Raw genomic sequence first — 8,956 nt, 5'->3', positions numbered from 1 at the left:
ACTATTGTCTCTGGTAAAATCATGGCCCCCCGCCTGACGGAAAGCCAATGGAACCCACTAAAGTCAATGGGTTCTGTCGGCAGGTGGCGGTGTCCGTTGTGCGACGGAACAGTTGCTTCCGTTATTCCTTTGTTCTGCACCACTGATGGAGCAGAACAACGAAACACACCAATGCAGGTGTGAACAGGGCCTAGAGAGATAACGGAATACAGCAGCTGGCCATGAACTGAAATACACTGCAGGTACAGAAGACAAATTGTAGACCAATTAGAAATGTGATTTATTTTACAAAATACATACAAGGCAATTAAAAAAAAAACAGTGCAAAGGTGTACATAGCCTTTAAGGGTATGTGCACACGGTAGCAGGCTTTTATGTCTGAAAAGACAGACTGTTTTCAGGAGAAAACAGCTGCCTCGTTTCAGACGTAAATGCTCCTCCTCGCATTTTGCGGGGCTTCTCTGACAGCCGTAAATTTTGAGCTGTGGTTCATTGAGTTCAATGAAGAAACGGCTCAAATTACGTCTGAAAGTAGTGCCCTGCACTTCTTTTGACGAGGCTGTATTTTTACGCTTCGTCGTTTGACAGCTGTCAAACGACGACGCGTAAATTACAGGTCGTCTGCACAGTACGTCGGCAAACCCATTCAAATGAATGGGCAGATGTTTGCCGATGTATTGTAGCCTTATTTTCAGACGTAAAACGAGGCATAATACGCCTCGTTTACGTCTGAAAATAGGTCGTGTGAACCCAGCCTAAGCAATCAGGAGGCATATTTTCAGATTCTGCTGGACTTCTCCCATATACCAGCATTTCAGACATCCTATTGGTCCACGGTGTCCTAAATGCCCACCCCATTTACTTCTTCTTTAGCACAATGCCTGCACGCCACAGCAAGCTTACAGTGCCCGCCCTAATGGTATATACAGGGGTGATGGAGATTTTATACTGAGATAATGGTGGGCTGGTACATACACGGATAATGATGGCTATATATGGGGATGATGGCTGGTATATACAGGGATGATTGGAGTCCCTTATATAACCCCCATATTCCCTGTATATTACCCCCAAAAGGGGAGATCAGCAGCACATCGCAGTCCAAAACTCATGGAAAACTATTTTATGTTTCACCCATCCCACCCATCGCTGGATGTGGGTATACTAGGACACATGACCAATATGATAATATTTTAATATATAATTGTACATCCTAGTATAATAGCTAAAGAAAATTAGCTTATGAGGTTTAGAGTTAGTTATATGTCGAAATTTTGATCTAAGGTATGCGCACCGTGACGGGCGGTAGTCATGTAGACTGAACGCTTCCATGATTTGAATAAGCTGTGACGTGGCACATTGGGTCACGTGAACGTGGTATACAGGTTACATCAACACTTTCATGACATATCTTGTGGTTTGCGCTTGGGCATTGGAGATGAAGACGACTGGAAGTCAACATGGTGTTCTGGGCCGGATGAAGAAAAGAGAACATGAACGACTCCATTCTGAGAAGATGTCACGTGTGAGTCACTGAATTTCACTGCACTGTATTCACTTACACTACCGTTCAAAAGTTTGGGGTCACCCAGACAATTTTGTGTTTTCCATGAAAACTCACACTTATATTTATCAAATGAGTTGCAAAATGGCTAAAAAATATAGTCAAGACATTGACAAGATTAGAAATAATGTTTTTTATTTGAAATAATAATTTTCTCCTTCAAACTTTGCTTTCGTCAAAGAATGCTCCATTTGCAGCAATTACAGCATTGCAGACCTTTGGCATTCTAGCTGTTAATTTGCTGAGGTATTCGGGAGAAATTTCACCCCATGCTTCCAGAAGTCCCTCCCACAAGTTGGATTGGCTTGATGGGCACTTCTTGCGTACCATACGGTCAAGCTGCTCCCACAACAGCTCTATGGGGTTGAGATCTGATGACTGCGCTGGCCACTCCATTACAGATAGAATACCAGCTGCCTGCTTCTTCCCTAAATAGTTCTTGCATAATTTGGAGGTGTGCTTTGGGTCATTGTCCTGTTGTAGGATGAAATTGGCTCCAATCAAGCGCTGTCCACAGGGTATGGCATGGCGTTGCAAAATGTGCGATAGTGATATGCAAAATGTGCGATAGTGATATGAGTGATAGCCTTTCTTATTCAAAATACCTTTTACCTTGTACAAATCTCCCACTTTACCAGCACCAAAGCAACCCCAGACCATCACATTACCTCCACCATGCTTGACAGATGGCGTCAGGCACTCTTCCAGCATCTTTTCAGTTGTTCTGCGTCTCACAAATGTTCTTCTGTGTGATCCAAACACCTCAAACTTCGATTCGTCTGTCCATAACACTTTTTTCCAATCTTCCTCTGTCCAATGTCTGTGTGCTTTTGCCCATATTAATCTTTTCCTTTTATTAGCCAGTCTCAGATATGGCTTTTTCTTTGCCACTCTGCCCTGAAGACCAGCATCCCGGAGTCGCCTCTTCACTGTAGACGTTGACACTGGCGTTTTGCGGGTACTATTTAATGAAGCTGCCAGTTGAGGACCTGTGAGGCATCTATTTCTCAAAGTAGAGACTCTAATGTACTTGTCTTTTTGCTCAGTTGTGCAGTGGGGCCTCCCACTTGTCTTTCTACTCTGGTTAGAGCCTGTTTGTGCTGTCCTCTGAAGGGAGTAATACCCACCGTTGTAGGAAATCTTCAGTTTCTTGGAAATTTCTCGCATGGAATAGCCTTCATTTCTAAGAACAAGAATAGACTGTCGAGTTTCACATGAAAGCTCTCTTTTTCTAGCCATTTGGAGAGTTTAATCGAACCCACAAATGTAATGCTCCAGATTCTCAACTAGCTCAAAGGAAGGTCAGTTTTATAGCTCCTCTAAACAGCAAAACTGTTTACAGCGGTGCTAACATAATTGCACAAGGGTTTTCAAGTGTTTTATAATCATCCATTAGCCTTCTAACACAGTTAGCAAACAGAATGTACCATTAGAACACTGGAGTGATGGTTGCTGTAAATGGGCCTCTATACACCTATGTAGATATTGCATTAAAAACGAGACGTTTGCAGCTAGAATAGTCATTTACCACATTAACAATGTATAGAGTGTATTTCTAATTAATTTAATGTTATCTTCATTGAAAAAAACTGTGCTTTTCTTTCAAAAATAAGGAAATTTCTTAGTGACCCTAAACTTTTCAATGGCAGTGTATATGGTCTGCAGAATGCCTGTGTAGGACTGATATCTGTTCTCTGAAAACAGCTCTGAAATTTTCAGCCATTTTTGACTTTGCGTGTGAACCTTAAGACTATGTGTAAAGGGTTTGCCAGACACAGGTTCAGTGCCGACGCCCGGGGTTAATCAGCCTTCATCAGCTCCAAGGTCTGCTAGAGTGACGCGATCTCTTACCACTCAGTCTGGCAGGCTAAGGAGAAGGAGAACCTATCACAGCCTGGCCTGACGGTTCTAGCTCCCGCCCTTGGTCTATTTTTACCCTTGCTTGGGCGCACAGGTATTTCCCGCAAACATGAAGCCTAATAAAATCTTGCTTCCCTCTCAGGTCTCTTTTGATGGAAGGTCTGCCACTGACAGTGCCTTTGTGGATTCAGGGTCTGCTACTAATATTATGTCTGTGGAATTTGCTATGTCTCTAGCTATGCCATTAATTGATTTGCCTAAACCTGTCACGGTAGTGGGTATTGATTCCACTCCGCTTGCTAATGGTTATTTTAAGCAGCATACCCCTGTTTTTGAACTCAATGTTGGCTCCATTCATTTGGAGCAGTGTTCTGTGTTAGTGATGCAGGGGTTATCGTCCGATTTGATTTTAGGCCTTCCTTGGTTGCAGACGCATAATCCCACTTTTAACTGGAATACTGGTGATCTTACTAAATGGGGTAATGAATGCATGACGTCATGTTTTTCTAATAATTGGTTTCTCTCGTTGAGGAGGTGAACACTCTACCTGAGTTTAGTCAGGACTTTGCTGATGTCTTTTCTAAAAGGGCCTCCGAACAGTTACCTCCTCATAGAGAGTACGATTGCGCAATCGATTTGGTACCAGGAGCTAAGCTCCCTAAAGGTAGGATATTTAATCTCTCTTGTCCTGAACGTGAAGCCATGAGAGAATATATCCAAGAAAGCCTGGCCAAGGGTTACATTCGCCCCTCTACTTCTCCGTTAGGTGCTGGCTTCTTCTTCGTGGGGAACAAGGATGGTGGTCTTAGGCCGTGCATCGATTACCGAAATTTAAATAAGATCACTGTAAGGAACCAATATCCCCTTCCTTTGTTTCCTGATCTCTTCAATCAGGTTCAGGAGGTCCAATGGTTCTGAAGTTCGATCTTCGGGGGGCTTATAACCTTATCCGGATCAGAGAGGGGGATGAGTGTAAGACTGCGTTTAATACACCCGAAGGTCATTTTGAATATCTCGTCATGCCCTTTGGGTTGTGTAATGCTCCCGCGGTCTTACAGAATTTCATAAATGAGATTTTAGGAGACTATCTGTGGGTATTTCTTGTAGTGTACCTTGATGATTTACTTGTGTTTTCTAAAGACTGGTCCTCCCACATTGAGCATGTCAGGATGGTGCTCCAGGCTCTTCGGAAAAACAAACTCTTTGCAAAAAACGAAAAATGTGTGTTTGGTGTGCAGGAGATACCATTTTTGGGACAAATCCTCACTCCTAATGAATTCCGCATGGACCCTGCCAAGGTTCAGGCCGTGGCAGAATGGGTCCGCCCTGCCTCCCTGAAGGCCTTACAGTGTTTCCTGGGGTTTGCTAATTATTACAGGAGATTTATTGCTAACTTGTTGGTTATCGCTAAGCCTCTTACGGACCTTACTCGTAAAGGTGCTGATCTCCACTGGCCTCCAGAGGCGGTCCAGGCTTTTGAGGTCCTTAAGAGGTGCTAACCAAATGGAGCCATTTATCGTGGAGGTTGACGCCTCCGAGGTGGGAGTGGGTGTTGTCTTGTCCCAGGGTACTAGGTCTCTCACCCATCTCCGTCCCTGTGCCTACTTCTCCAGGAAGTTCTCCTCCACTGAGAGAAACTATGACGTTGGCAACCGCAAACTCTTAGTGTAATGTCGGGGTAGGGAGACAGACAGGTGAGCCCTAATCTACCCGCAACTCAGTCCCTGCCTACTTGCACGGCCCATCCTAGGCGACGGCGTACAACTGGGCGACGGTCCCTACTCTCAATATGTGCACGACAGACAAACAGACAAGGGTACACAGAAGCTAAGGGAAATGGGGCAGTTGCCCACGGCAACACCGTGAGCAACAAGAGTAGTGAACGAGTCGAGTCAAACCAGGAGTGTACGTGGTGCCAAACGCAGAGCAGGAGAGTAGTCAGTAAAGCCAGGGTCAATATGAAGCAGAGGTCAATAGGAAAAGCAGGAACAGCAGAGCCAGGAAGCAAGAGAATCACAGGCAAAGGACAAGCAGGAAATGAAGGTATAAGCAGACAAAGGGCGTGAGCTAGGACCGTCTGGCCAGGCTGTGATAGGTTCTCCCACTCCTCAGCCTACTAGCCTGAGTGGTAGCATAACAAGTCACTCTAGCAGACCTAGGCACAGATGCAGGCTGATTAACCACGGGCGTTGACACAGACGCTGTGTCTGACAAATTCTTTGCAGTACCCCCTCTTTTATGAGAGACCACTGGACCCTTCCTAGGTGGACCTGGCTTGTTGGGGAACCGAAGATGGAACTTCCTAAGCAATAACCCGGCGTGAACATCCGGGGGGGGGACCCAAGTCCTCTCCTCAGGCCCGTATCCTCTCCAATGGACCAGGTACTGCAGGGAGCCTTGGACCATTCTGCTGTCCACAATCTTGGCCACCTCGAATTCTACCCCTTCAGGGGTCAGAACAGGGACCGGAGGTTTCCTCGAGGTAGCCAAGGATGGGGAGCAGCGTTTCAGGAGGGAGGCATGTAACACGTTGTGTATTTGAAAAGATGGGGGTAACCTCAGCCGGAAGGAGACAGGGTTAAGGACCTCACTGACCTTGTACGGCCCTATATACTGGGGAGCAAATTTTTTGGACGGAACTTTAAGGCGCACATTTTTTGAAGACAACCACACCAGATCCCCGACCACAAACAAGGGTTTAGTAGAACGCCTTTTATCTGCCTGAGTCTTTTGTGTGCTGGGACGCCTCAAGGTTCTTCTGAACCTGGGCCCAGACTGTGCACAGTTCCCGATGAACGACATCTACCTCGGGATTGTTGGACCCACCAGGAGAAACGGAGGAGAACCATGGGTTAAACCCAAAATTACAGAAAAAGGGGGAGACCCCTGACGAGTTACTGACCCGGTTATTAAGGGAAAATTCGGTGAGGGGAATGAAGGAGACCCAATCATATTGACAGTCAGAGATAAAACACCTTAAATATTGTTCTAGAGACTGATTAGTCCTCTCAGTTTGGCCATTAGTTTCAGGATGGAAGGCTGAGGAGAAGGACAGATCAATCTCCAGACTCTTACAGAAGGCTCTCTAAAACAATGAAACAAATTGTACCCCTCTGTCAGAAACAATATTGACAGGAACTCCATGGAGACGCAGAATGTGTTTGACAAACAAGGTAGCTAACGTCTTGGCATTGGATTGTTTCTTGAGGGGTACAAAGTGGCACATCTTACTGAAGCGGTCTACTACAACCCACACCACCGACTTACCTTCGGATGGAGGCAGATCAGTGATAAAATCCATGGAGATATGTGTCCAAGGTCTCTGGGGAATGGGCAAGGAACTTAGTAAGCCCGCTGGTCAGGACCTGGGAGTCTTGGACCTAGCACAAATTTCACAAGCGGCGACGTAGGCCTTAAAGTCTTTAGGCAATGCAGGCCACCAATAGGTTCTAGAAATTAGGTGCTTGGTACCCAGGATGCCTGGATGGCCAGATAGTGCCGAGTCATGATTCTCCCTGAGCAACCTTAGCCGGAATTGCAGGGGAACAAACATCTTGTTCTCAGGAAGATTCTTGGGAGCTGAACCTTGATCAGCCGCAATTTCGGAGACTAAGTCTGAATACACAGAGGATATGATTATACCTGGGGGCAAAATTCAAGAGGGATCCTCCTCAGGCTGGCAGGCTGAGGAGAGGGAGAACCTATCACAGCCTGGCCTGACGGTTCTAGCTCCCGCCCTTGGTCTATTTTTACCCTCACTTGCAGCATATTCCTTGCCTGTGATTGTCTGGTTTCCTGGCTCTGCGATTCTTGCTATTTACCTTATTAACCGTTGTTACCTATTGACCCTGGCTTAACTGACTATTCTCCTGCTCTGATTTGCTACTTTGTACTCTCCTGGTTTGTCTCGGCTCGTTTACCACTGCCTGTTGCTCACAGTGTTTCCGTGGGCAAATGCCCCTACCTCCCCCTTTTTCTTCTGTGTGCCCTTGTCTTGTGTTGTCTGTCTTGCACTTATTGAGCGTAGGGAACGTTGCCCAGTTGTACGCCATCACTTAGGACGAGCCGTGCAAGTAGGCAGGGACTAAGATCCATGGAGATATGGGTCCAAGGTCTATGGGGAATGGGCAAAGAACATAGTAAGTACGCAGGTCGGGACCTGGGAGTCTAGGACCTAGCACAAATTTCACAAGCGGCGACGTAGGCCTTAACGTCTTTAAGCAACCTAGACCACCAATAGGTTCTAGAAATGAGGTGCTTGGTACCCAGGATGCCTGGATGGCCAGATAGTGCGAAGTCATGGTTCTCCCTGAGCAACCTTAGCCGGATTTGCAGGGGAACAAATAGCTTGTTCTCAGGAAGGTTCTGGGGAGCAGAAGCTTGATCAGCCGCAATTTTGGAGACTAAGTCTGAATCCACAGAGGATATGATTATACCTGGGGGCAAAATACAAGCGGGATCCTCATCAGGAGGAGGGCTGGCCATGAGGCTACGCGACAGAGCATCAGCTTTAATATTTTTTGACCCAGCCCTATAGGTAACCACAAAGTTGAATCTCGTAAAAAAATAACGCCCATCGAGCTTGTCTCGGGTTTAGCCTCCGGCCAGATTCTAGGAAAACCAGATTCTTGTGGTCAGTAAGGACCGTTACCTGGTGCCCAGCCCCCTCCAGGAAGTGGCGCCACTCTTCAAAGGCCCATTTAATGGCTAAGTGTAAAGGATTTGCCAGACACAGCGTTTGTGTCAATGCCCGTGGGTAATCAGCCTGCATCTGTGCCTAGGTCTGCTAGAGTGACTCGTTCTGCTACCACTCAGGCTGGTAGGCTGAGGAGTGGGAGAACCTATCACAGCCTTGCCAGACGGTCCTAGATACCGCCCTTTGTCTACTTATACCTTCACTTGCTGCTTGTCCTTTGCCTGTGATTCTCTTCCTTCCTGGCTCTGCTGTTCCTGCTTTTCCTTTTGACCTCTGCTTCATATTGACCCTGGCTTTACTGACTACTCTCCTGCTCTGCGTTTGGCACCACGTACACTCCTGGTTTGACTCGACTCGTTCACTACTCTTGTTGCTCACGGTGTTGCCGTGGGCAACTGACCCATTACCCTTAGCTTCTGTGTACCCTTGTCTGTTTGTCTGTTGTGCACATATTGAGCTTAGGGACCGTCGCCCAGTTGTACGCCGTCGTCTAGGACGGGCCGTGCAAGTAGGCAGGGACTGAGTTTCGGGTAGATTAGGGCTCACCTGTCCGTCTCCCTACCCCGTTTCATTACACTATGGCACCTGATAGCTCTGCTACTTGATAGGAGACAGCGGCTTTGCAGACAGTATCACATATAATATGCTTAGATACAAAGGCTTAGCAGACAGTACCACACATGCTAGGCCCAATTAGAAGGTTAATTGTGAAAAAATTTCTTATGGTGTTTTTCGATAAAGGTCACTTGAACTGGTATCATTTAAACAGTTAACCGATGAATGGCGATGTTTATGTGGAATTTACCCTGCGGCATAATGTACCATGTAATGTTTTC

The sequence above is a fragment of the Rhinoderma darwinii genome, unplaced genomic scaffold, assembly GCF_050947455.1.
Source record: "Rhinoderma darwinii isolate aRhiDar2 unplaced genomic scaffold, aRhiDar2.hap1 Scaffold_130, whole genome shotgun sequence".
Taxonomy (NCBI): Eukaryota; Metazoa; Chordata; class Amphibia; order Anura; family Rhinodermatidae; genus Rhinoderma; species Rhinoderma darwinii.
Note: the sequence above shows the minus strand (reverse complement) of the source record.